Raw genomic sequence first — 25,451 nt, 5'->3', positions numbered from 1 at the left:
ACGTGTCATAGTGGAGCCCTCAGGATTCCAGAGCCAGCTTTCTGACATCATAATGGGGCCTCAGAGATAAAAGCCTGGGCCCAGGCAGTGTTGGTCAGTGCTGCTCAGCAGGCAGCACTGGACTGGACTGGATTACAGCTGATACAAGGTGTGAAGGAACAAGGGGTGGCTGTGGGCATGCACTTGCTGCCGCTGCCAGTGTTTATCTGCATGGCAGCAGGGCATTTGGGCGTTGCCAGGAAGGCGTTTTTATGTAGATTCCTCCTCTTTCAGCACTGCATTGTGGTGCAAGCAAAAGAAGCAAATCCTGTCTGGCTTCCTCTCCGGCCTTTATTCACCTCCCGTGTAGCTGTGAGTGTGTGAGCCTGCAGGGCCCCATGGAATTGCCTAGAAGTAGGCTGAATCGCTGCAAGGGCTGAACAGCAGTATCGGGCAGGCTCGGGCAACGCGCGGCCCGTTCGGGTTATCGCTTCTCGGCCTTTTGGCTAAGATCAAGTGTAGTATCTGTTCTTATCAGTTTAATATCTGATACGTCCCCTATCTGGGGACCATATATTAAATGGATTTTTAGAACAGGGAGATGGAAATAGAGCTTGCTCTGTCCACTCCACGCATTGACCTGGTATTGCAGTATTTCCAGGACCGGTGCACCCTTTCCTTATGTGTTGACTAAAAGCAGATTCCAAAAGTGTTTTTTGTCTTTGCTATTGTTTCTGTCTTTCTGAAGGGATCTCCCCTTTTAATCCCATTATTTCAACACCTGTTGGACAATGCATGAGTGATAATGAGCTCATTGATTAAATGCAATTAATGAATAGATTGCCACCTCTTGTTGTGTGTCGTCTGTGTTTCTGTGTTTCCGGCATTTCACATTGGAACACCTCATTCACCTTCCTTGTCTTCTCTCCGCCCTCCCTTTTAGGTAAGTTAAAGAGCTGCACCTGAGCCAGCCACTGATTGATTGATTGATTGATTGATTGATTGATTGATTGATTGATTGATTGATTGATTGATTGATGCAGCACAACAGTCAAATAGTGGAGTGGAGTAGGGGAACAGCAAACAGCCAATAAAGCAGCCCGCCCGCTCGCCTGCCCGCCACAATGGACCTACCTGTGTACACTAGATGGATGTGATGGAATGTACTGTCGTCCCTACATTTCAAGAAGAAGTAAGAATTGCAGTTGCAACAAAGCCTTGCTTGCCTACAAAGAGAGCAGCAATTTGGATTTGTTACTATGTTACCTAGAAGAATAACAAACTGTGCAAGGATGGAGGTTGTAGGAGCAAGGAGAAGTTGTCTGTAAAGTTGGTGGATGCCTATTTTCCATTTTGCAGTCCCTTGTCTCCCTCTTGTGGCCTCCTGGAGGCAACTAGCTGTGCAAAAAAAAGACAGCCTGGCGGCCGGCTGTTGCAGTGTTGCCCTCTAAGGCAACACTGAGTGACTGACTGAGCCTCACCGTCTTATATAAAGTTCAGACGGAACTTTGCACGTGTCATAGTGGAGCCCTCAGGATTCCAGAGCCAGCTTTCTGACATCATAATGGGGCCTCAGAGATAAAAGCCTGGGCCCAGGCAGTGTTGGTCAGTGCTGCTCAGCAGGCAGCACTGGACTGGACTGGATTACAGCTGATACAAGGTGTGAAGGAACAAGGGGTGGCTGTGGGCATGCACTTGCTGCCGCTGCCAGTGTTTATCTGCATGGCAGCAGGGCATTTGGGCGTTGCCAGGAAGGCGTTTTTATGTAGATTCCTCCTCTTTCAGCACTGCATTGTGGTGCAAGCAAAAGAAGCAAATCCTGTCTGGCTTCCTCTCCGGCCTTTATTCACCTCCCGTGTAGCTGTGAGTGTGTGAGCCTGCAGGGCCCCATGGAATTGCCTAGAAGTAGGCTGAATCGCTGCAAGGGCTGAACAGCAGTATCGGGCAGGCTCGGGCAACGCGCGGCCCGTTCGGGTTATCGCTTCTCGGCCTTTTGGCTAAGATCAAGTGTAGTATCTGTTCTAATCAGTTTAATATCTGATACGTCCCCTATCTGGGGACCATATATTAAATGGATTTTTAGAACAGGGAGATGGAAATAGAGCTTGCTCTGTCCACTCCACGCATTGACCTGGTATTGCAGTATTTCCAGGACCGGTGCACCCTTTCCTTATGTGTTGACTAAAAGCAGATTCCAAAAGTCCAAAAGTGTTTTTTGTCTTTGCTATTGTTTCTGTCTTTCTGAAGGGATCTCCCCTTTTAATCCCATTATTTCAACACCTGTTGGACAATGCATGAGTGATAATGAGCTCATTGATTAAATGCAATTAATGAATAGATTGCCACCTCTTGTTGTGTGTCGTCTGTGTTTCTGTGTTTCCGGCATTTCACATTGGAACACCTCATTCACCTTCCTTGTCTTCTCTCCGCCCTCCCTTTTAGGTAAGTTAAAGAGCTGCACCTGAGCCAGCCACTGATTGATTGATTGATTGATTGATTGATTGATTGATTGATTGATTGATTGATGCAGCACAACAGTCAAATAGTGGAGTGGAGTAGGGGAACAGCAAACAGCCAATAAAGCAGCCCGCCCGCTCGCCTGCCCGCCACAATGGACCTACCTGTGTACACTAGATGGATGTGATGGAATGTACTGTCGTCCCTACATTTCAAGAAGAAGTAAGAATTGCAGTTGCAACAAAGCCTTGCTTGCCTACAAAGAGAGCAGCAATTTGGATTTGTTACTATGTTACCTAGAAGAATAACAAACTGTGCAAGGATGGAGGTTGTAGGAGCAAGGAGAAGTTGTCTGTAAAGTTGGTGGATGCCTATTTTCCATTTTGCAGTCCCTTGTCTCCCTCTTGTGGCCTCCTGGAGGCAACTAGCTGTGCAAAAAAAAGACAGCCTGGCGGCCGGCTGTTGCAGTGTTGCCCTCTCAGGCAACACTGAGTGACTGACTGAGCCTCACCGTCTTATATAAAGTTCAGACGGAACTTTGCACGTGTCATAGTGGAGCCCTCAGGATTCCAGAGCCAGCTTTCTGACATCATAATGGGGCCTCAGAGATAAAAGCCTGGGCCCAGGCAGTGTTGGTCAGTGCTGCTCAGCAGGCAGCACTGGACTGGACTGGATTACAGCTGATACAAGGTGTGAAGGAACAAGGGGTGGCTGTGGGCATGCACTTGCTGCCGCTGCCAGTGTTTATCTGCATGGCAGCAGGGCATTTGGGCGTTGCCAGGAAGGCGTTTTTATGTAGATTCCTCCTCTTTCAGCACTGCATTGTGGTGCAAGCAAAAGAAGCAAATCCTGTCTGGCTTCCTCTCCGGCCTTTATTCACCTCCCGTGTAGCTGTGAGTGTGTGAGCCTGCAGGGCCCCATGGAATTGCCTAGAAGTAGGCTGAATCGCTGCAAGGGCTGAACAGCAGTATCGGGCAGGCTCGGGCAACGCGCGGCCCGTTCGGGTTATCGCTTCTCGGCCTTTTGGCTAAGATCAAGTGTAGTATCTGTTCTTATCAGTTTAATATCTGATACGTCCCCTATCTGGGGACCATATATTAAATGGATTTTTAGAACAGGGAGATGGAAATAGAGCTTGCTCTGTCCACTCCACGCATTGACCTGGTATTGCAGTATTTCCAGGACCGGTGCACCCTTTCCTTATGTGTTGACTAAAAGCAGATTCCAAAAGTGTTTTTTGTCTTTGCTATTGTTTCTGTCTTTCTGAAGGGATCTCCCCTTTTAATCCCATTATTTCAACACCTGTTGGACAATGCATGAGTGATAATGAGCTCATTGATTAAATGCAATTAATGAATAGATTGCCACCTCTTGTTGTGTGTCGTCTGTGTTTCTGTGTTTCCGGCATTTCACATTGGAACACCTCATTCACCTTCCTTGTCTTCTCTCCGCCCTCCCTTTTAGGTAAGTTAAAGAGCTGCACCTGAGCCAGCCACTGATTGATTGATTGATTGATTGATTGATTGATTGATGCAGCACAACAGTCAAATAGTGGAGTGGAGTAGGGGAACAGCAAACAGCCAATAAAGCAGCCCGCCCGCTCGCCTGCCCGCCACAATGGACCTACCTGTGTACACTAGATGGATGTGATGGAATGTACTGTCGTCCCTACATTTCAAGAAGAAGTAAGAATTGCAGTTGCAACAAAGCCTTGATTGCCTACAAAGAGAGCAGCAATTTGGATTTGTTACTATGTTACCTAGAAGAATAACAAACTGTGCAAGGATGGAGGTTGTAGGAGCAAGGAGAAGTTGTCTGTAAAGTTGGTGGATGCCTATTTTCCATTTTGCAGTCCCTTGTCTCCCTCTTGTGGCCTCCTGGAGGCAACTAGCTGTGCAAAAAAAAGACAGCCTGGCGGCCGGCTGTTGCAGTGTTGCCCTCTAAGGCAACACTGAGTGACTGACTGAGCCTCACCGTCTTATATAAAGTTCAGACGGAACTTTGCACGTGTCATAGTGGAGCCCTCAGGATTCCAGAGCCAGCTTTCTGACATCATAATGGGGCCTCAGAGATAAAAGCCTGGGCCCAGGCAGTGTTGGTCAGTGCTGCTCAGCAGGCAGCACTGGACTGGACTGGATTACAGCTGATACAAGGTGTGAAGGAACAAGGGGTGGCTGTGGGCATGCACTTGCTGCCGCTGCCAGTGTTTATCTGCATGGCAGCAGGGCATTTGGGCGTTGCCAGGAAGGCGTTTTTATGTAGATTCCTCCTCTTTCAGCACTGCATTGTGGTGCAAGCAAAAGAAGCAAATCCTGTCTGGCTTCCTCTCCGGCCTTTATTCACCTCCCGTGTAGCTGTGAGTGTGTGAGCCTGCAGGGCCCCATGGAATTGCCTAGAAGTAGGCTGAATCGCTGCAAGGGCTGAACAGCAGTATCGGGCAGGCTCGGGCAACGCGCGGCCCATTCGGGTTATCGCTTCTCGGCCTTTTGGCTAAGATCAAGTGTAGTATCTGTTCTTATCAGTTTAATATCTGATACGTCCCCTATCTGGGGACCATATATTAAATGGATTTTTAGAACAGGGAGATGGAAATAGAGCTTGCTCTGTCCACTCCACGCATTGACCTGGTATTGCAGTATTTCCAGGACCGGTGCACCCTTTCCTTATGTGTTGACTAAAAGCAGATTCCAAAAGTGTTTTTTGTCTTTGCTATTGTTTCTGTCTTTCTGAAGGGATCTCCCCTTTTAATCCCATTATTTCAACACCTGTTGGACAATGCATGAGTGATAATGAGCTCATTGATTAAATGCAATTAATGAATAGATTGCCACCTCTTGTTGTGTGTCGTCTGTGTTTCTGTGTTTCCGGCATTTCACATTGGAACACCTCATTCACCTTCCTTGTCTTCTCTCCGCCCTCCCTTTTAGGTAAGTTAAAGAGCTGCACCTGAGCCAGCCACTGATTGATTGATTGATTGATTGATTGATTGATTGATTGATTGATGCAGCACAACAGTCAAATAGTGGAGTGGAGTAGGGGAACAGCAAACAGCCAATAAAGCAGCCCGCCCGCTCGCCTGCCCGCCACAATGGACCTACCTGTGTACACTAGATGGATGTGATGGAATGTACTGTCGTCCCTACATTTCAAGAAGAAGTAAGAATTGCAGTTGCAACAAAGCCTTGCTTGCCTACAAAGAGAGCAGCAATTTGGATTTGTTACTATGTTACCTAGAAGAATAACAAACTGTGCAAGGATGGAGGTTGTAGGAGCAAGGAGAAGTTGTCTGTAAAGTTGGTGGATGCCTATTTTCCATTTTGCAGTCCCTTGTCTCCCTCTTGTGGCCTCCTGGAGGCAACTAGCTGTGCAAAAAAAAGACAGCCTGGCGGCCGGCTGTTGCAGTGTTGCCCTCTCAGGCAACACTGAGTGACTGACTGAGCCTCACCGTCTTATATAAAGTTCAGACGGAACTTTGCACGTGTCATAGTGGAGCCCTCAGGATTCCAGAGCCAGCTTTCTGACATCATAATGGGGCCTCAGAGATAAAAGCCTGGGCCCAGGCAGTGTTGGTCAGTGCTGCTCAGCAGGCAGCACTGGACTGGACTGGATTACAGCTGATACAAGGTGTGAAGGAACAAGGGGTGGCTGTGGGCATGCACTTGCTGCCGCTGCCAGTGTTTATCTGCATGGCAGCAGGGCATTTGGGCGTTGCCAGGAAGGCGTTTTTATGTAGATTCCTCCTCTTTCAGCACTGCATTGTGGTGCAAGCAAAAGAAGCAAATCCTGTCTGGCTTCCTCTCCGGCCTTTATTCACCTCCCGTGTAGCTGTGAGTGTGTGAGCCTGCAGGGCCCCATGGAATTGCCTAGAAGTAGGCTGAATCGCTGCAAGGGCTGAACAGCAGTATCGGGCAGGCTCGGGCAACGCGCGGCCCGTTCGGGTTATCGCTTCTCGGCCTTTTGGCTAAGATCAAGTGTAGTATCTGTTCTTATCAGTTTAATATCTGATACGTCCCCTATCTGGGGACCATATATTAAATGGATTTTTAGAACAGGGAGATGGAAATAGAGCTTGCTCTGTCCACTCCACGCATTGACCTGGTATTGCAGTATTTCCAGGACCGGTGCACCCTTTCCTTATGTGTTGACTAAAAGCAGATTCCAAAAGTGTTTTTTGTCTTTGCTATTGTTTCTGTCTTTCTGAAGGGATCTCCCCTTTTAATCCCATTATTTCAACACCTGTTGGACAATGCATGAGTGATAATGAGCTCATTGATTAAATGCAATTAATGAATAGATTGCCACCTCTTGTTGTGTGTCGTCTGTGTTTCTGTGTTTCCGGCATTTCACATTGGAACACCTCATTCACCTTCCTTGTCTTCTCTCCGCCCTCCCTTTTAGGTAAGTTAAAGAGCTGCACCTGAGCCAGCCACTGATTGATTGATTGATTGATTGATTGATTGATTGATTGATTGATTGATGCAGCACAACAGTCAAATAGTGGAGTGGAGTAGGGGAACAGCAAACAGCCAATAAAGCAGCCCGCCCGCTCGCCTGCCCGCCACAATGGACCTACCTGTGTACACTAGATGGATGTGATGGAATGTACTGTCGTCCCTACATTTCAAGAAGAAGTAAGAATTGCAGTTGCAACAAAGCCTTGCTTGCCTACAAAGAGAGCAGCAATTTGGATTTGTTACTATGTTACCTAGAAGAATAACAAACTGTGCAAGGATGGAGGTTGTAGGAGCAAGGAGAAGTTGTCTGTAAAGTTGGTGGATGCCTATTTTCCATTTTGCAGTCCCTTGTCTCCCTCTTGTGGCCTCCTGGAGGCAACTAGCTGTGCAAAAAAAAGACAGCCTGGCGGCCGGCTGTTGCAGTGTTGCCCTCTCAGGCAACACTGAGTGACTGACTGAGCCTCACCGTCTTATATAAAGTTCAGACGGAACTTTGCACGTGTCATAGTGGAGCCCTCAGGATTCCAGAGCCAGCTTTCTGACATCATAATGGGGCCTCAGAGATAAAAGCCTGGGCCCAGGCAGTGTTGGTCAGTGCTGCTCAGCAGGCAGCACTGGACTGGACTGGATTACAGCTGATACAAGGTGTGAAGGAACAAGGGGTGGCTGTGGGCATGCACTTGCTGCCGCTGCCAGTGTTTATCTGCATGGCAGCAGGGCATTTGGGCGTTGCCAGGAAGGCGTTTTTATGTAGATTCCTCCTCTTTCAGCACTGCATTGTGGTGCAAGCAAAAGAAGCAAATCCTGTCTGGCTTCCTCTCCGGCCTTTATTCACCTCCCGTGTAGCTGTGAGTGTGTGAGCCTGCAGGGCCCCATGGAATTGCCTAGAAGTAGGCTGAATCGCTGCAAGGGCTGAACAGCAGTATCGGGCAGGCTCGGGCAACGCGCGGCCCATTCGGGTTATCGCTTCTCGGCCTTTTGGCTAAGATCAAGTGTAGTATCTGTTCTTATCAGTTTAATATCTGATACGTCCCCTATCTGGGGACGATATATTAAATGGATTTTTAGAACAGGGAGATGGAAATAGAGCTTGCTCTGTCCACTCCACGCATTGACCTGGTATTGCAGTATTTCCAGGACCGGTGCACCCTTTCCTTATGTGTTGACTAAAAGCAGATTCCAAAAGTGTTTTTTGTCTTTGCTATTGTTTCTGTCTTTCTGAAGGGATCTCCCCTTTTAATCCCATTATTTCAACACCTGTTGGACAATGCATGAGTGATAATGAGCTCATTGATTAAATGCAATTAATGAATAGATTGCCACCTCTTGTTGTGTGTCGTCTGTGTTTCTGTGTTTCCGGCATTTCACATTGGAACACCTCATTCACCTTCCTTGTCTTCTCTCCGCCCTCCCTTTTAGGTAAGTTAAAGAGCTGCACCTGAGCCAGCCACTGATTGATTGATTGATTGATTGATTGATTGATTGATTGATTGATTGATGCAGCACAACAGTCAAATAGTGGAGTGGAGTAGGGGAACAGCAAACAGCCAATAAAGCAGCCCGCCCGCTCGCCTGCCCGCCACAATGGACCTACCTGTGTACACTAGATGGATGTGATGGAATGTACTGTCGTCCCTACATTTCAAGAAGAAGTAAGAATTGCAGTTGCAACAAAGCCTTGCTTGCCTACAAAGAGAGCAGCAATTTGGATTTGTTACTATGTTACCTAGAAGAATAACAAACTGTGCAAGGATGGAGGTTGTAGGAGCAAGGAGAAGTTGTCTGTAAAGTTGGTGGATGCCTATTTTCCATTTTGCAGTCCCTTGTCTCCCTCTTGTGGCCTCCTGGAGGCAACTAGCTGTGCAAAAAAAAGACAGCCTGGCGGCCGGCTGTTGCAGTGTTGCCCTCTCAGGCAACACTGAGTGACTGACTGAGCCTCACCGTCTTATATAAAGTTCAGACGGAACTTTGCACGTGTCATAGTGGAGCCCTCAGGATTCCAGAGCCAGCTTTCTGACATCATAATGGGGCCTCAGAGATAAAAGCCTGGGCCCAGGCAGTGTTGGTCAGTGCTGCTCAGCAGGCAGCACTGGACTGGACTGGATTACAGCTGATACAAGGTGTGAAGGAACAAGGGGTGGCTGTGGGCATGCACTTGCTGCCGCTGCCAGTGTTTATCTGCATGGCAGCAGGGCATTTGGGCGTTGCCAGGAAGGCGTTTTTATGTAGATTCCTCCTCTTTCAGCACTGCATTGTGGTGCAAGCAAAAGAAGCAAATCCTGTCTGGCTTCCTCTCCGGCCTTTATTCACCTCCCGTGTAGCTGTGAGTGTGTGAGCCTGCAGGGCCCCATGGAATTGCCTAGAAGTAGGCTGAATCGCTGCAAGGGCTGAACAGCAGTATCGGGCAGGCTCGGGCAACGCGCGGCCCATTCGGGTTATCGCTTCTCGGCCTTTTGGCTAAGATCAAGTGTAGTATCTGTTCTTATCAGTTTAATATCTGATACGTCCCCTATCTGGGGACCATATATTAAATGGATTTTTAGAACAGGGAGATGGAAATAGAGCTTGCTCTGTCCACTCCACGCATTGACCTGGTATTGCAGTATTTCCAGGACCGGTGCACCCTTTCCTTATGTGTTGACTAAAAGCAGATTCCAAAAGTGTTTTTTGTCTTTGCTATTGTTTCTGTCTTTCTGAAGGGATCTCCCCTTTTAATCCCATTATTTCAACACCTGTTGGACAATGCATGAGTGATAATGAGCTCATTGATTAAATGCAATTAATGAATAGATTGCCACCTCTTGTTGTGTGTCATCTGTGTTTCTGTGTTTCCGGCATTTCACATTGGAACACCTCATTCACCTTCCTTGTCTTCTCTCCGCCCTCCCTTTTAGGTAAGTTAAAGAGCTGCACCTGAGCCAGCCACTGATTGATTGATTGATTGATTGATTGATTGATGCAGCACAACAGTCAAATAGTGGAGTGGAGTAGGGGAACAGCAAACAGCCAATAAAGCAGCCCGCCCGCTCGCCTGCCCGCCACAATGGACCTACCTGTGTACACTAGATGGATGTGATGGAATGTACTGTCGTCCCTACATTTCAAGAAGAAGTAAGAATTGCAGTTGCAACAAAGCCTTGCTTGCCTACAAAGAGAGCAGCAATTTGGATTTGTTACTATGTTACCTAGAAGAATAACAAACTGTGCAAGGATGGAGGTTGTAGGAGCAAGGAGAAGTTGTCTGTAAAGTTGGTGGATGCCTATTTTCCATTTTGCAGTCCCTTGTCTCCCTCTTGTGGCCTCCTGGAGGCAACTAGCTGTGCAAAAAAAAGACAGCCTGGCGGCCGGCTGTTGCAGTGTTGCCCTCTCAGGCAACACTGAGTGACTGACTGAGCCTCACCGTCTTATATAAAGTTCAGACGGAACTTTGCACGTGTCATAGTGGAGCCCTCAGGATTCCAGAGCCAGCTTTCTGACATCATAATGGGGCCTCAGAGATAAAAGCCTGGGCCCAGGCAGTGTTGGTCAGTGCTTCTCAGCAGGCAGCACTGGACTGGACTGGATTACAGCTGATACAAGGTGTGAAGGAACAAGGGGTGGCTGTGGGCATGCACTTGCTGCCGCTGCCAGTGTTTATCTGCATGGCAGCAGGGCATTTGGGCGTTGCCAGGAAGGCGTTTTTATGTAGATTCCTCCTCTTTCAGCACTGCATTGTGGTGCAAGCAAAAGAAGCAAATCCTGTCTGGCTTCCTCTCCGGCCTTTATTCACCTCCCGTGTAGCTGTGAGTGTGTGAGCCTGCAGGGCCCCATGGAATTGCCTAGAAGTAGGCTGAATCGCTGCAAGGGCTGAACAGCAGTATCGGGCAGGCTCGGGCAACGCGCGGCCCGTTCGGGTTATCGCTTCTCGGCCTTTTGGCTAAGATCAAGTGTAGTATCTGTTCTTATCAGTTTAATATCTGATACGTCCCCTATCTGGGGACCATATATTAAATGGATTTTTAGAACAGGGAGATGGAAATAGAGCTTGCTCTGTCCACTCCACGCATTGACCTGGTATTGCAGTATTTCCAGGACCGGTGCACCCTTTCCTTATGTGTTGACTAAAAGCAGATTCCAAAAGTGTTTTTTGTCTTTGCTATTGTTTCTGTCTTTCTGAAGGGATCTCCCCTTTTAATCCCATTATTTCAACACCTGTTGGACAATGCATGAGTGATAATGAGCTCATTGATTAAATGCAATTAATGAATAGATTGCCACCTCTTGTTGTGTGTCGTCTGTGTTTCTGTGTTTCCGGCATTTCACATTGGAACACCTCATTCACCTTCCTTGTCTTCTCTCCGCCCTCCCTTTTAGGTAAGTTAAAGAGCTGCACCTGAGCCAGCCACTGATTGATTGATTGATTGATTGATTGATTGATTGATTGATTGATTGATTGATTGATTGATTGATTGATGCAGCACAACAGTCAAATAGTGGAGTGGAGTAGGGGAACAGCAAACAGCCAATAAAGCAGCCCGCCCGCTCGCCTGCCCGCCACAATGGACCTACCTGTGTACACTAGATGGATGTGATGGAATGTACTGTCGTCCCTACATTTCAAGAAGAAGTAAGAATTGCAGTTGCAACAAAGCCTTGCTTGCCTACAAAGAGAGCAGCAATTTGGATTTGTTACTATGTTACCTAGAAGAATAACAAACTGTGCAAGGATGGAGGTTGTAGGAGCAAGGAGAAGTTGTCTGTAAAGTTGGTGGATGCCTATTTTCCATTTTGCAGTCCCTTGTCTCCCTCTTGTGGCCTCCTGGAGGCAACTAGCTGTGCAAAAAAAAGACAGCCTGGCGGCCGGCTGTTGCAGTGTTGCCCTCTCAGGCAACACTGAGTGACTGACTGAGCCTCACCGTCTTATATAAAGTTCAGACGGAACTTTGCACGTGTCATAGTGGAGCCCTCAGGATTCCAGAGCCAGCTTTCTGACATCATAATGGGGCCTCAGAGATAAAAGCCTGGGCCCAGGCAGTGTTGGTCAGTGCTGCTCAGCAGGCAGCACTGGACTGGACTGGATTACAGCTGATACAAGGTGTGAAGGAACAAGGGGTGGCTGTGGGCATGCACTTGCTGCCGCTGCCAGTGTTTATCTGCATGGCAGCAGGGCATTTGGGCGTTGCCAGGAAGGCGTTTTTATGTAGATTCCTCCTCTTTCAGCACTGCATTGTGGTGCAAGCAAAAGAAGCAAATCCTGTCTGGCTTCCTCTCCGGCCTTTATTCACCTCCCGTGTAGCTGTGAGTGTGTGAGCCTGCAGGGCCCCATGGAATTGCCTAGAAGTAGGCTGAATCGCTGCAAGGGCTGAACAGCAGTATCGGGCAGGCTCGGGCAACGCGCGGCCCGTTCGGGTTATCGCTTCTCGGCCTTTTGGCTAAGATCAAGTGTAGTATCTGTTCTTATCAGTTTAATATCTGATACGTCCCCTATCTGGGGACCATATATTAAATGGATTTTTAGAACAGGGAGATGGAAATAGAGCTTGCTCTGTCCACTCCACGCATTGACCTGGTATTGCAGTATTTCCAGGACCGGTGCACCCTTTCCTTATGTGTTGACTAAAAGCAGATTCCAAAAGTGTTTTTTGTCTTTGCTATTGTTTCTGTCTTTCTGAAGGGATCTCCCCTTTTAATCCCATTATTTCAACACCTGTTGGACAATGCATGAGTGATAATGAGCTCATTGATTAAATGCAATTAATGAATAGATTGCCACCTCTTGTTGTGTGTCGTCTGTGTTTCTGTGTTTCCGGCATTTCACATTGGAACACCTCATTCACCTTCCTTGTCTTCTCTCCGCCCTCCCTTTTAGGTAAGTTAAAGAGCTGCACCCGAGCCAGCCACTGATTGATTGATTGATTGATTGATTGATTGATTGATTGATGCAGCACAACAGTCAAATAGTGGAGTGGAGTAGGGGAACAGCAAACAGCCAATAAAGCAGCCCGCCCGCTCGCCTGCCCGCCACAATGGACCTACCTGTGTACACTAGATGGATGTGATGGAATGTACTGTCGTCCCTACATTTCAAGAAGAAGTAAGAATTGCAGTTGCAACAAAGCCTTGATTGCCTACAAAGAGAGCAGCAATTTGGATTTGTTACTATGTTACCTAGAAGAATAACAAACTGTGCAAGGATGGAGGTTGTAGGAGCAAGGAGAAGTTGTCTGTAAAGTTGGTGGATGCCTATTTTCCATTTTGCAGTCCCTTGTCTCCCTCTTGTGGCCTCCTGGAGGCAACTAGCTGTGCAAAAAAAAGACAGCCTGGCGGCCGGCTGTTGCAGTGTTGCCCTCTAAGGCAACACTGAGTGACTGACTGAGCCTCACCGTCTTATATAAAGTTCAGACGGAACTTTGCACGTGTCATAGTGGAGCCCTCAGGATTCCAGAGCCAGCTTTCTGACATCATAATGGGGCCTCAGAGATAAAAGCCTGGGCCCAGGCAGTGTTGGTCAGTGCTGCTCAGCAGGCAGCACTGGACTGGACTGGATTACAGCTGATACAAGGTGTGAAGGAACAAGGGGTGGCTGTGGGCATGCACTTGCTGCCGCTGCCAGTGTTTATCTGCATGGCAGCAGGGCATTTGGGCGTTGCCAGGAAGGCGTTTTTATGTAGATTCCTCCTCTTTCAGCACTGCATTGTGGTGCAAGCAAAAGAAGCAAATCCTGTCTGGCTTCCTCTCCGGCCTTTATTCACCTCCCGTGTAGCTGTGAGTGTGTGAGCCTGCAGGGCCCCATGGAATTGCCTAGAAGTAGGCTGAATCGCTGCAAGGGCTGAACAGCAGTATCGGGCAGGCTCGGGCAACGCGCGGCCCATTCGGGTTATCGCTTCTCGGCCTTTTGGCTAAGATCAAGTGTAGTATCTGTTCTTATCAGTTTAATATCTGATACGTCCCCTATCTGGGGACCATATATTAAATGGATTTTTAGAACAGGGAGATGGAAATAGAGCTTGCTCTGTCCACTCCACGCATTGACCTGGTATTGCAGTATTTCCAGGACCGGTGCACCCTTTCCTTATGTGTTGACTAAAAGCAGATTCCAAAAGTGTTTTTTGTCTTTGCTATTGTTTCTGTCTTTCTGAAGGGATCTCCCCTTTTAATCCCATTATTTCAACACCTGTTGGACAATGCATGAGTGATAATGAGCTCATTGATTAAATGCAATTAATGAATAGATTGCCACCTCTTGTTGTGTGTCGTCTGTGTTTCTGTGTTTCCGGCATTTCACATTGGAACACCTCATTCACCTTCCTTGTCTTCTCTCCGCCCTCCCTTTTAGGTAAGTTAAAGAGCTGCACCTGAGCCAGCCACTGATTGATTGATTGATTGATTGATTGATTGATGCAGCACAACAGTCAAATAGTGGAGTGGAGTAGGGGAACAGCAAACAGCCAATAAAGCAGCCCGCCCGCTCGCCTGCCCGCCACAATGGACCTACCTGTGTACACTAGATGGATGTGATGGAATGTACTGTCGTCCCTACATTTCAAGAAGAAGTAAGAATTGCAGTTGCAACAAAGCCTTGCTTGCCTACAAAGAGAGCAGCAATTTGGATTTGTTACTATGTTACCTAGAAGAATAACAAACTGTGCAAGGATGGAGGTTGTAGGAGCAAGGAGAAGTTGTCTGTAAAGTTGGTGGATGCCTATTTTCCATTTTGCAGTCCCTTGTCTCCCTCTTGTGGCCTCCTGGAGGCAACTAGCTGTGCAAAAAAAAGACAGCCTGGCGGCCGGCTGTTGCAGTGTTGCCCTCTCAGGCAACACTGAGTGACTGACTGAGCCTCACCGTCTTATATAAAGTTCAGACGGAACTTTGCACGTGTCATAGTGGAGCCCTCAGGATTCCAGAGCCAGCTTTCTGACATCATAATGGGGCCTCAGAGATAAAAGCCTGGGCCCAGGCAGTGTTGGTCAGTGCTTCTCAGCAGGCAGCACTGGACTGGACTGGATTACAGCTGATACAAGGTGTGAAGGAACAAGGGGTGGCTGTGGGCATGCACTTGCTGCCGCTGCCAGTGTTTATCTGCATGGCAGCAGGGCATTTGGGCGTTGCCAGGAAGGCGTTTTTATGTAGATTCCTCCTCTTTCAGCACTGCATTGTGGTGCAAGCAAAAGAAGCAAATCCTGTCTGGCTTCCTCTCCGGCCTTTATTCACCTCCCGTGTAGCTGTGAGTGTGTGAGCCTGCAGGGCCCCATGGAATTGCCTAGAAGTAGGCTGAATCGCTGCAAGGGCTGAACAGCAGTATCGGGCAGGCTCGGGCAACGCGCGGCCCGTTCGGGTTATCGCTTCTCGGCCTTTTGGCTAAGATCAAGTGTAGTATCTGTTCTTATCAGTTTAATATCTGATACGTCCCCTATCTGGGGACCATATATTAAATGGATTTTTAGAACAGGGAGATGGAAATAGAGCTTGCTCTGTCCACTCCACGCATTGACCTGGTATTGCAGTATTTCCAGGACCGGTGCACCCTTTCCTTATGTGTTGACTAAAAGCAGATTCCAAAAGTGTTTTTTGTCTTTGCTATTGTTTCTGTCTTTCTGAAGGGATCTCCCCTTTTAATCCCATTATTTCAACACCTGTTGGACAATGCATGAGTGATAATGAGCTCATTGATTAAATGCAATTAATGAATAGATTGCCACCTCTTGTTGTGTGTCGTCTGTGTTTCTGTGTTTCCGGCATTTCACATTGGAACACCTCATTCACCTTCCTTGTCTTCTCTCCGCCCTCCCTTTTAGGTAAGTTAAAGAGCTGCACCTGAGCCAGCCACTGATTGATTGATTGATTGATTGATTGATTGATTGATTGATTGATTGATTGATTGATTGATTGATTGATTGATGCAGCACAACAGTCAAATAGTGGAGTGGAGTAGGGGAACAGCAAACAGCCAATAAAGCAGCCCGCCCGCTCGCCTGCCCGCCACAATGGACCTACCTGTGTACACTAGATGGATGTGATGGAATGTACTGTCGTCCCTACATTTCAAGAAGAAGTAAGAATTGCAGTTGCAACAAAGCCTTGCTTGCCTACAAAGAGAGCAGCAATTTGGATTTGTTACTATGTTACCTAGAAGAATAACAAACTGTGCAAGGATGGAGGTTGTAGGAGCAAGGAGAAGTTGTCTGTAAAGTTGGTGGATGCCTATTTTCCATTTTGCAGTCCCTTGTCTCCCTCTTGTGGCCTCCTGGAGGCAACTAGCTGTGCAAAAAAAAGACAGCCTGGCGGCCGGCTGTTGCAGTGTTGCCCTCTCAGGCAACACTGAGTGACTGACTGAGCCTCACCGTCTTATATAAAGTTCAGACGGAACTTTGCACGTGTCATAGTGGAGCCCTCAGGATTCCAGAGCCAGCTTTCTGACATCATAATGGGGCCTCAGAGATAAAAGCCTGGGCCCAGGCAGTGTTGGTCAGTGCTGCTCAGCAGGCAGCACTGGACTGGACTGGATTACAGCTGATACAAGGTGTGAAGGAACAAGGGGTGGCTGTGGGCATGCACTTGCTGCCGCTGCCAGTGTTTATCTGCATGGCAGCAGGGCATTTGGGCGTTGCCAGGAAGGCGTTTTTATGTAGATTCCTCCTCTTTCAGCACTGCATTGTGGTGCAAGCAAAAGAAGCAAATCCTGTCTGGCTTCCTCTCCGGCCTTTATTCACCTCCCGTGTAGCTGTGAGTGTGTGAGCCTGCAGGGCCCCATGGAATTGCCTAGAAGTAGGCTGAATCGCTGCAAGGGCTGAACAGCAGTATCGGGCAGGCTCGGGCAACGCGCGGCCCGTTCGGGTTATCGCTTCTCGGCCTTTTGGCTAAGATCAAGTGTAGTATCTGTTCTTATCAGTTTAATATCTGATACGTCCCCTATCTGGGGACCATATATTAAATGGATTTTTAGAACAGGGAGATGGAAATAGAGCTTGCTCTGTCCACTCCACGCATTGACCTGGTATTGCAGTATTTCCAGGACCGGTGCACCCTTTCCTTATGTGTTGACTAAAAGCAGATTCCAAAAGTGTTTTTTGTCTTTGCTATTGTTTCTGTCTTTCTGAAGGGATCTCCCCTTTTAATCCCATTATTTCAACACCTGTTGGACAATGCATGAGTGATAATGAGCTCATTGATTAAATGCAATTAATGAATAGATTGCCACCTCTTGTTGTGTGTCGTCTGTGTTTCTGTGTTTCCGGCATTTCACATTGGAACACCTCATTCACCTTCCTTGTCTTCTCTCCGCCCTCCCTTTTAGGTAAGTTAAAGAGCTGCACCCGAGCCAGCCACTGATTGATTGATTGATTGATTGATTGATTGATTGATTGATGCAGCACAACAGTCAAATAGTGGAGTGGAGTAGGGGAACAGCAAACAGCCAATAAAGCAGCCCGCCCGCTCGCCTGCCCGCCACAATGGACCTACCTGTGTACACTAGATGGATGTGATGGAATGTACTGTCGTCCCTACATTTCAAGAAGAAGTAAGAATTGCAGTTGCAACAAAGCCTTGATTGCCTACAAAGAGAGCAGCAATTTGGATTTGTTACTATGTTACCTAGAAGAATAACAAACTGTGCAAGGATGGAGGTTGTAGGAGCAAGGAGAAGTTGTCTGTAAAGTTGGTGGATGCCTATTTTCCATTTTGCAGTCCCTTGTCTCCCTCTTGTGGCCTCCTGGAGGCAACTAGCTGTGCAAAAAAAAGACAGCCTGGCGGCCGGCTGTTGCAGTGTTGCCCTCTAAGGCAACACTGAGTGACTGACTGAGCCTCACCGTCTTATATAAAGTTCAGACGGAACTTTGCACGTGTCATAGTGGAGCCCTCAGGATTCCAGAGCCAGCTTTCTGACATCATAATGGGGCCTCAGAGATAAAAGCCTGGGCCCAGGCAGTGTTGGTCAGTGCTGCTCAGCAGGCAGCACTGGACTGGACTGGATTACAGCTGATACAAGGTGTGAAGGAACAAGGGGTGGCTGTGGGCATGCACTTGCTGCCGCTGCCAGTGTTTATCTGCATGGCAGCAGGGCATTTGGGCGTTGCCAGGAAGGCGTTTTTATGTAGATTCCTCCTCTTTCAGCACTGCATTGTGGTGCAAGCAAAAGAAGCAAATCCTGTCTGGCTTCCTCTCCGGCCTTTATTCACCTCCCGTGTAGCTGTGAGTGTGTGAGCCTGCAGGGCCCCATGGAATTGCCTAGAAGTAGGCTGAATCGCTGCAAGGGCTGAACAGCAGTATCGGGCAGGCTCGGGCAACGCGCGGCCCATTCGGGTTATCGCTTCTCGGCCTTTTGGCTAAGATCAAGTGTAGTATCTGTTCTTATCAGTTTAATATCTGATACGTCCCCTATCTGGGGACCATATATTAAATGGATTTTTAGAACAGGGAGATGGAAATAGAGCTTGCTCTGTCCACTCCACGCATTGACCTGGTATTGCAGTATTTCCAGGACCGGTGCACCCTTTCCTTATGTGTTGACTAAAAGCAGATTCCAAAAGTGTTTTTTGTCTTTGCTATTGTTTCTGTCTTTCTGAAGGGATCTCCCCTTTTAATCCCATTATTTCAACACCTGTTGGACAATGCATGAGTGATAATGAGCTCATTGATTAAATGCAATTAATGAATAGATTGCCACCTCTTGTTGTGTGTCGTCTGTGTTTCTGTGTTTCCGGCATTTCACATTGGAACACCTCATTCACCTTCCTTGTCTTCTCTCCGCCCTCCCTTTTAGGTAAGTTAAAGAGCTGCACCTGAGCCAGCCACTGATTGATTGATTGATTGATTGATTGATTGATTGATTGATGCAGCACAACAGTCAAATAGTGGAGTGGAGTAGGGGAACAGCAAACAGCCAATAAAGCAGCCCGCCCGCTCGCCTGCCCGCCACAATGGACCTACCTGTGTACACTAGATGGATGTGATGGAATGTACTGTCGTCCCTACATTTCAAGAAGAAGTAAGAATTGCAGTTGCAACAAAGCCTTGCTTGCCTACAAAGAGAGCAGCAATTTGGATTTGTTACTATGTTACCTAGAAGAATAACAAACTGTGCAAGGATGGAGGTTGTAGGAGCAAGGAGAAGTTGTCTGTAAAGTTGGTGGATGCCTATTTTCCATTTTGCAGTCCCTTGTCTCCCTCTTGTGGCCTCCTGGAGGCAACTAGCTGTGCAAAAAAAAGACAGCCTGGCGGCCGGCTGTTGCAGTGTTGCCCTCTCAGGCAACACTGAGTGACTGACTGAGCCTCACCGTCTTATATAAAGTTCAGACGGAACTTTGCACGTGTCATAGTGGAGCCCTCAGGATTCCAGAGCCAGCTTTCTGACATCATAATGGGGCCTCAGAGATAAAAGCCTGGGCCCAGGCAGTGTTGGTCAGTGCTGCTCAGCAGGCAGCACTGGACTGGACTGGATTACAGCTGATACAAGGTGTGAAGGAACAAGGGGTGGCTGTGGGCATGCACTTGCTGCCGCTGCCAGTGTTTATCTGCATGGCAGCAGGGCATTTGGGCGTTGCCAGGAAGGCGTTTTTATGTAGATTCCTCCTCTTTCAGCACTGCATTGTGGTGCAAGCAAAAGAAGCAAATCCTGTCTGGCTTCCTCTCCGGCCTTTATTCACCTCCCGTGTAGCTGTGAGTGTGTGAGCCTGCAGGGCCCCATGGAATTGCCTAGAAGTAGGCTGAATCGCTGCAAGGGCTGAACAGCAGTATCGGGCAGGCTCGGGCAACGCGCGGCCCGTTCGGGTTATCGCTTCTCGGCCTTTTGGCTAAGATCAAGTGTAGTATCTGTTCTTATCAGTTTAATATCTGATACGTCCCCTATCTGGGGACCATATATTAAATGGATTTTTAGAACAGGGAGATGGAAATAGAGCTTGCTCTGTCCACTCCACGCATTGACCTGGTATTGCAGTATTTCCAGGACCGGTGCACCCTTTCCTTATGTGTTGACTAAAAGCAGATTCCAAAAGTGTTTTTTGTCTTTGCTATTGTTTCTGTCTTTCTGAAGGGATCTCCCCTTTTAATCCCATTATTTCAACACCTGTTGGACAATGCATGAGTGATAATGAGCTCATTGATTAAATGCAATTAATGAATAGATTGCCACCTCTTGTTGTGTGTCGTCTGTGTTTCTGTGTTTCCGGCATTTCACATTGGAACACCTCATTCACCTTCCTTGTCTTCTCTCCGCCCTCCCTTTTAGGTAAGTTAAAGAGCTGCACCTGAGCCAGCCACTTGATTGATTGATTGATTGATTGATTGATTGATTGATTGATTGATTGATTGATGCAGCACAACAGTCAAATAGTGGAGTGGAGTAGGGGAACAGCAAACAGCCAATAAAGCAGCCCGCCCGCTCGCCTGCCCGCCACAATGGACCTACCTGTGTACACTAGATGGATGTGATGGAATGTACTGTCGTCCCTACATTTCAAGAAGAAGTAAGAATTGCAGTTGCAACAAAGCCTTGCTTGCCTACAAAGAGAGCAGCAATTTGGATTTGTTACTATGTTACCTAGAAGAATAACAAACTGTGCAAGGATGGAGGTTGTAGGAGCAAGGAGAAGTTGTCTGTAAAGTTGGTGGATGCCTATTTTCCATTTTGCAGTCCCTTGTCTCCCTCTTGTGGCCTCCTGGAGGCAACTAGCTGTGCAAAAAAAAGACAGCCTGGCGGCCGGCTGTTGCAGTGTTGCCCTCTCAGGCAACACTGAGTGACTGACTGAGCCTCACCGTCTTATATAAAGTTCAGACGGAACTTTGCACGTGTCATAGTGGAGCCCTCAGGATTCCAGAGCCAGCTTTCTGACATCATAATGGGGCCTCAGAGATAAAAGCCTGGGCCCAGGCAGTGTTGGTCAGTGCTGCTCAGCAGGCAGCACTGGACTGGACTGGATTACAGCTGATACAAGGTGTGAAGGAACAAGGGGTGGCTGTGGGCATGCACTTGCTGCCGCTGCCAGTGTTTATCTGCATGGCAGCAGGGCATTTGGGCGTTGCCAGGAAGGCGTTTTTATGTAGATTCCTCCTCTTTCAGCACTGCATTGTGGTGCAAGCAAAAGAAGCAAATCCTGTCTGGCTTCCTCTCCGGCCTTTATTCACCTCCCGTGTAGCTGTGAGTGTGTGAGCCTGCAGGGCCCCATGGAATTGCCTAGAAGTAGGCTGAATCGCTGCAAGGGCTGAACAGCAGTATCGGGCAGGCTCGGGCAACGCGCGGCCCGTTCGGGTTATCGCTTCTCGGCCTTTTGGCTAAGATCAAGTGTAGTATCTGTTCTTATCAGTTTAATATCTGATACGTCCCCTATCTGGGGACCATATATTAAATGGATTTTTAGAACAGGGAGATGGAAATAGAGCTTGCTCTGTCCACTCCACGCATTGACCTGGTATTGCAGTATTTCCAGGACCGGTGCACCCTTTCCTTATGTGTTGACTAAAAGCAGATTCCAAAAGTGTTTTTTGTCTTTGCTATTGTTTCTGTCTTTCTGAAGGGATCTCCCCTTTTAATCCCATTATTTCAACACCTGTTGGACAATGCATGAGTGATAATGAGCTCATTGATTAAATGCAATTAATGAATAGATTGCCACCTCTTGTTGTGTGTCGTCTGTGTTTCTGTGTTTCCGGCATTTCACATTGGAACACCTCATTCACCTTCCTTGTCTTCTCTCCGCCCTCCCTTTTAGGTAAGTTAAAGAGCTGCACCTGAGCCAGCCACTGATTGATTGATTGATTGATTGATTGATTGATTGATTGATTGATTGATTGATTGATGCAGCACAACAGTCAAATAGTGGAGTGGAGTAGGGGAACAGCAAACAGCCAATAAAGCAGCCCGCCCGCTCGCCTGCCCGCCACAATGGACCTACCTGTGTACACTAGATGGATGTGATGGAATGTACTGTCGTCCCTACATTTCAAGAAGAAGTAAGAATTGCAGTTGCAACAAAGCCTTGCTTGCCTACAAAGAGAGCAGCAATTTGGATTTGTTACTATGTTACCTAGAAGAATAACAAACTGTGCAAGGATGGAGGTTGTAGGAGCAAGGAGAAGTTGTCTGTAAAGTTGGTGGATGCCTATTTTCCATTTTGCAGTCCCTTGTCTCCCTCTTGTGGCCTCCTGGAGGCAACTAGCTGTGCAAAAAAAAGACAGCCTGGCGGCCGGCTGTTGCAGTGTTGCCCTCTCAGGCAACACTGAGTGACTGACTGAGCCTCACCGTCTTATATAAAGTTCAGACGGAACTTTGCACGTGTCATAGTGGAGCCCTCAGGATTCCAGAGCCAGCTTTCTGACATCATAATGGGGCCTCAGAGATAAAAGCCTGGGCCCAGGCAGTGTTGGTCAGTGCTGCTCAGCAGGCAGCACTGGACTGGACTGGATTACAGCTGATACAAGGTGTGAAGGAACAAGGGGTGGCTGTGGGCATGCACTTGCTGCCGCTGCCAGTGTTTATCTGCATGGCAGCAGGGCATTTGGGCGTTGCCAGGAAGGCGTTTTTATGTAGATTCCTCCTCTTTCAGCACTGCATTGTGGTGCAAGCAAAAGAAGCAAATCCTGTCTGGCTTCCTCTCCGGCCTTTATTCACCTCCCGTGTAGCTGTGAGTGTGTGAGCCTGCAGGGCCCCATGGAATTGCCTAGAAGTAGGCTGAATCGCTGCAAGGGCTGAACAGCAGTATCGGGCAGGCTCGGGCAACGCGCGGCCCATTCGGGTTATCGCTTCTCGGCCTTTTGGCTAAGATCAAGTGTAGTATCTGTTCTTATCAGTTTAATATCTGATACGTCCCCTATCTGGGGACCATATATTAAATGGATTTTTAGAACAGGGAGATGGAAATAGAGCTTGCTCTGTCCACTCCACGCATTGACCTGGTATTGCAGTATTTCCAGGACCGGTGCACCCTTTCCTTATGTGTTGACTAAAAGCAGATTCCAAAAGTGTTTTTTGTCTTTGCTATTGTTTCTGTCTTTCTGAAGGGATCTCCCCTTTTAATCCCATTATTTCAACACCTGTTGGACAATGCATGAGTGATAATGAGCTCATTGATTAAATGCAATTAATGAATAGATTGCCACCTCTTGTTGTGTGTCGTCTGTGTTTCTGTGTTTCCGGCATTTCACATTGGAACACCTCATTCACCTTCCTTGTCTTCTCTCCGCCCTCCCTTTTAGGTAAGTTAAAGAGCTGCACCTGAGCCAGCCACTGATTGATTGATTGATTGATTGATTGATTGATTGATTGATTGATTGATTGATTGATTGATTGATTGATTGATGCAGCACAACAGTCAAATAGTGGAGTGGAGTAGGGGAACAGCAAACAGCCAATAAAGCAGCCCGCCCGCTCGCCTGCCCGCCACAATGGACCTACCTGTGTACACTAGATGGATGTGATGGAATGTACTGTCGTCCCTACATTTCAAGAAGAAGTAAGAATTGCAGTTGCAACAAAGCCTTGCTTGCCTACAAAGAGAGCAGCAATTTGGATTTGTTACTATGTTACCTAGAAGAATAACAAACTGTGCAAGGATGGAGGTTGTAGGAGCAAGGAGAAGTTGTCTGTAAAGTTGGTGGATGCCTATTTTCCATTTTGCAGTCCCTTGTCTCCCTCTTGTGGCCTCCTGGAGGCAACTAGCTGTGCAAAAAAAAGACAGCCTGGCGGCCGGCTGTTGCAGTGTTGCCCTCTCAGGCAACACTGAGTGACTGACTGAGCCTCACCGTCTTATATAAAGTTCAGACGGAACTTTGCACGTGTCATAGTGGAGCCCTCAGGATTCCAGAGCCAGCTTTCTGACATCATAATGGGGCCTCAGAGATAAAAGCCTGGGCCCAGGCAGTGTTGGTCAGTGCTGCTCAGCAGGCAGCACTGGACTGGACTGGATTACAGCTGATACAAGGTGTGAAGGAACAAGGGGTGGCTGTGGGCATGCACTTGCTGCCGCTGCCAGTGTTTATCTGCATGGCAGCAGGGCATTTGGGCGTTGCCAGGAAGGCGTTTTTATGTAGATTCCTCCTCTTTCAGCACTGCATTGTGGTGCAAGCAAAAGAAGCAAATCCTGTCTGGCTTCCTCTCCGGCCTTTATTCACCTCCCGTGTAGCTGTGGGTGTGTGAGCCTGCAGGGCCCCATGGAATTGCCTAGAAGTAGGCTGAATCGCTGCAAGGGCTGAACAGCAGTATCGGGCAGGCTCGGGCAACGCGCGGCCCGTTCGGGTTATCGCTTCTCGGCCTTTTGGCTAAGATCAAGTGTAGTATCTGTTCTTATCAGTTTAATATCTGATACGTCCCCTATCTGGGGACCATATATTAAATGGATTTTTAGAACAGGGAGATGGAAATAGAGCTTGCTCTGTCCACTCCACGCATTGACCTGGTATTGCAGTATTTCCAGGACCGGTGCACCCTTTCCTTATGTGTTGACTAAAAGCAGATTCCAAAAGTGTTTTTTGTCTTTGCTATTGTTTCTGTCTTTCTGAAGGGATCTCCCCTTTTAATCCCATTATTTCAACACCTGTTGGACAATGCATGAGTGATAATGAGCTCATTGATTAAATGCAATTAATGAATAGATTGCCACCTCTTGTTGTGTGTCGTCTGTGTTTCTGTGTTTCCGGCATTTCACATTGGAACACCTCATTCACCTTCCTTGTCTTCTCTCCGCCCTCCCTTTTAGGTAAGTTAAAGAGCTGCACCTGAGCCAGCCACTGATTGATTGATTGATTGATTGATTGATTGATTGATTGATTGATTGATTGATGCAGCACAACAGTCAAATAGTGGAGTGGAGTAGGGGAACAGCAAACAGCCAATAAAGCAGCCCGCCCGCTCGCCTGCCCGCCACAATGGACCTACCTGTGTACACTAGATGGATGTGATGGAATGTACTGTCGTCCCTACATTTCAAGAAGAAGTAAGAATTGCAGTTGCAACAAAGCCTTGCTTGCCTACAAAGAGAGCAGCAATTTGGATTTGTTACTATGTTACCTAGAAGAATAACAAACTGTGCAAGGATGGAGGTTGTAGGAGCAAGGAGAAGTTGTCTGTAAAGTTGGTGGATGCCTATTTTCCATTTTGCAGTCCCTTGTCTCCCTCTTGTGGCCTCCTGGAGGCAACTAGCTGTGCAAAAAAAAGACAGCCTGGCGGCCGGCTGTTGCAGTGTTGCCCTCTCAGGCAACACTGAGTGACTGACTGAGCCTCACCGTCTTATATAAAGTTCAGACGGAACTTTGCACGTGTCATAGTGGAGCCCTCAGGATTCCAGAGCCAGCTTTCTGACATCATAATGGGGCCTCAGAGATAAAAGCCTGGGCCCAGGCAGTGTTGGTCAGTGCTGCTCAGCAGGCAGCACTGGACTGGACTGGATTACAGCTGATACAAGGTGTGAAGGAACAAGGGGTGGCTGTGGGCATGCACTTGCTGCCGCTGCCAGTGTTTATCTGCATGGCAGCAGGGCATTTGGGCGTTGCCAGGAAGGCGTTTTTATGTAGATTCCTCCTCTTTCAGCACTGCATTGTGGTGCAAGCAAAAGAAGCAAATCCTGTCTGGCTTCCTCTCCGGCCTTTATT

The 25,451-nt window shown here is 47.8% G+C and overlaps 17 non-coding genes across 17 annotated transcripts; all 17 read left to right on the top strand.

The window, feature by feature from the left end:
• The first annotated feature begins 465 nt into the window (after positions 1-465).
• LOC142695508 (U2 spliceosomal RNA) lies at positions 466-656 on the top strand. Its single transcript, XR_012863618.1, has one exon. It is a non-coding gene; the product is annotated as a U2 spliceosomal RNA (small nuclear RNA).
• Positions 657-1,956: 1,300 nt separating this feature from the next.
• Positions 1,957-2,147, top strand: LOC142695556 (U2 spliceosomal RNA). The gene has a single exon (XR_012863661.1). It is a non-coding gene; the product is annotated as a U2 spliceosomal RNA (small nuclear RNA).
• A 1,296-nt stretch (positions 2,148-3,443) lies between these two features.
• Positions 3,444-3,634, top strand: LOC142695496 (U2 spliceosomal RNA). The gene has a single exon (XR_012863607.1). It is a non-coding gene; the product is annotated as a U2 spliceosomal RNA (small nuclear RNA).
• A 1,272-nt stretch (positions 3,635-4,906) lies between these two features.
• Positions 4,907-5,097, top strand: LOC142695484 (U2 spliceosomal RNA). The gene has a single exon (XR_012863596.1). It is a non-coding gene; the product is annotated as a U2 spliceosomal RNA (small nuclear RNA).
• A 1,280-nt stretch (positions 5,098-6,377) lies between these two features.
• On the top strand, positions 6,378-6,568 carry LOC142695472 (U2 spliceosomal RNA). Its single transcript, XR_012863585.1, has one exon. It is a non-coding gene; the product is annotated as a U2 spliceosomal RNA (small nuclear RNA).
• A 1,284-nt stretch (positions 6,569-7,852) lies between these two features.
• Positions 7,853-8,043, top strand: LOC142695494 (U2 spliceosomal RNA). The gene has a single exon (XR_012863605.1). It is a non-coding gene; the product is annotated as a U2 spliceosomal RNA (small nuclear RNA).
• A 1,284-nt stretch (positions 8,044-9,327) lies between these two features.
• LOC142695460 (U2 spliceosomal RNA) lies at positions 9,328-9,518 on the top strand. The gene has a single exon (XR_012863574.1). It is a non-coding gene; the product is annotated as a U2 spliceosomal RNA (small nuclear RNA).
• A 1,268-nt stretch (positions 9,519-10,786) lies between these two features.
• On the top strand, positions 10,787-10,977 carry LOC142695448 (U2 spliceosomal RNA). The gene has a single exon (XR_012863563.1). It is a non-coding gene; the product is annotated as a U2 spliceosomal RNA (small nuclear RNA).
• Positions 10,978-12,281: 1,304 nt separating this feature from the next.
• Positions 12,282-12,472, top strand: LOC142695436 (U2 spliceosomal RNA). The gene has a single exon (XR_012863552.1). It is a non-coding gene; the product is annotated as a U2 spliceosomal RNA (small nuclear RNA).
• Positions 12,473-13,748: 1,276 nt separating this feature from the next.
• Positions 13,749-13,939, top strand: LOC142695423 (U2 spliceosomal RNA). Its single transcript, XR_012863541.1, has one exon. It is a non-coding gene; the product is annotated as a U2 spliceosomal RNA (small nuclear RNA).
• Positions 13,940-15,207: 1,268 nt separating this feature from the next.
• On the top strand, positions 15,208-15,398 carry LOC142695411 (U2 spliceosomal RNA). The gene has a single exon (XR_012863530.1). It is a non-coding gene; the product is annotated as a U2 spliceosomal RNA (small nuclear RNA).
• A 1,308-nt stretch (positions 15,399-16,706) lies between these two features.
• LOC142695399 (U2 spliceosomal RNA) lies at positions 16,707-16,897 on the top strand. Its single transcript, XR_012863519.1, has one exon. It is a non-coding gene; the product is annotated as a U2 spliceosomal RNA (small nuclear RNA).
• A 1,276-nt stretch (positions 16,898-18,173) lies between these two features.
• On the top strand, positions 18,174-18,364 carry LOC142695386 (U2 spliceosomal RNA). The gene has a single exon (XR_012863507.1). It is a non-coding gene; the product is annotated as a U2 spliceosomal RNA (small nuclear RNA).
• A 1,276-nt stretch (positions 18,365-19,640) lies between these two features.
• Positions 19,641-19,831, top strand: LOC142695374 (U2 spliceosomal RNA). Its single transcript, XR_012863496.1, has one exon. It is a non-coding gene; the product is annotated as a U2 spliceosomal RNA (small nuclear RNA).
• A 1,289-nt stretch (positions 19,832-21,120) lies between these two features.
• LOC142695361 (U2 spliceosomal RNA) lies at positions 21,121-21,311 on the top strand. Its single transcript, XR_012863485.1, has one exon. It is a non-coding gene; the product is annotated as a U2 spliceosomal RNA (small nuclear RNA).
• A 1,292-nt stretch (positions 21,312-22,603) lies between these two features.
• On the top strand, positions 22,604-22,794 carry LOC142695349 (U2 spliceosomal RNA). The gene has a single exon (XR_012863474.1). It is a non-coding gene; the product is annotated as a U2 spliceosomal RNA (small nuclear RNA).
• Positions 22,795-24,102: 1,308 nt separating this feature from the next.
• On the top strand, positions 24,103-24,293 carry LOC142695337 (U2 spliceosomal RNA). Its single transcript, XR_012863463.1, has one exon. It is a non-coding gene; the product is annotated as a U2 spliceosomal RNA (small nuclear RNA).
• The last annotated feature ends 1,158 nt before the right edge of the window (positions 24,294-25,451 follow it).

Source organism: Rhinoderma darwinii (assembly GCF_050947455.1).
Source record: "Rhinoderma darwinii isolate aRhiDar2 chromosome 5 unlocalized genomic scaffold, aRhiDar2.hap1 SUPER_5_unloc_47, whole genome shotgun sequence".
Lineage (NCBI taxonomy): Eukaryota > Metazoa > Chordata > Amphibia > Anura > Rhinodermatidae > Rhinoderma > Rhinoderma darwinii.
The sequence above is the reverse complement of the archived record's forward strand: the minus strand, read 5'-3'. Positions and strand labels throughout refer to the sequence as shown.